The sequence below is a fragment of the Arachis duranensis genome, chromosome 10 (assembly GCF_000817695.3).
Source record: "Arachis duranensis cultivar V14167 chromosome 10, aradu.V14167.gnm2.J7QH, whole genome shotgun sequence".
NCBI lineage: Eukaryota > Viridiplantae > Streptophyta > Magnoliopsida > Fabales > Fabaceae > Arachis > Arachis duranensis.
In genome coordinates, this window is record NC_029781.3 from 52329102 (window position 1) to 52329315 (window position 214).

Consider the following 214-nt stretch of genomic DNA (forward strand, 5'->3'; position numbering starts at 1 on the left):
TGCATGAAGATGCCTTCCCTTCCGTCTCTCTGCTTTCCTACTGTCTTCATCCAATCCTTCTTACTCCTTTCCATGGTAAGCTTATGTAGGGTTTCACCGTTGTCAATGGCTACCTCCCATCCTCTCAGTGATTATGTTGCCTATGCTCTGTCACAGCATGGATAATCATCTGTCGGTTCTCGGTCAGGCCGGAATAGAATCCATCGATTCTTTT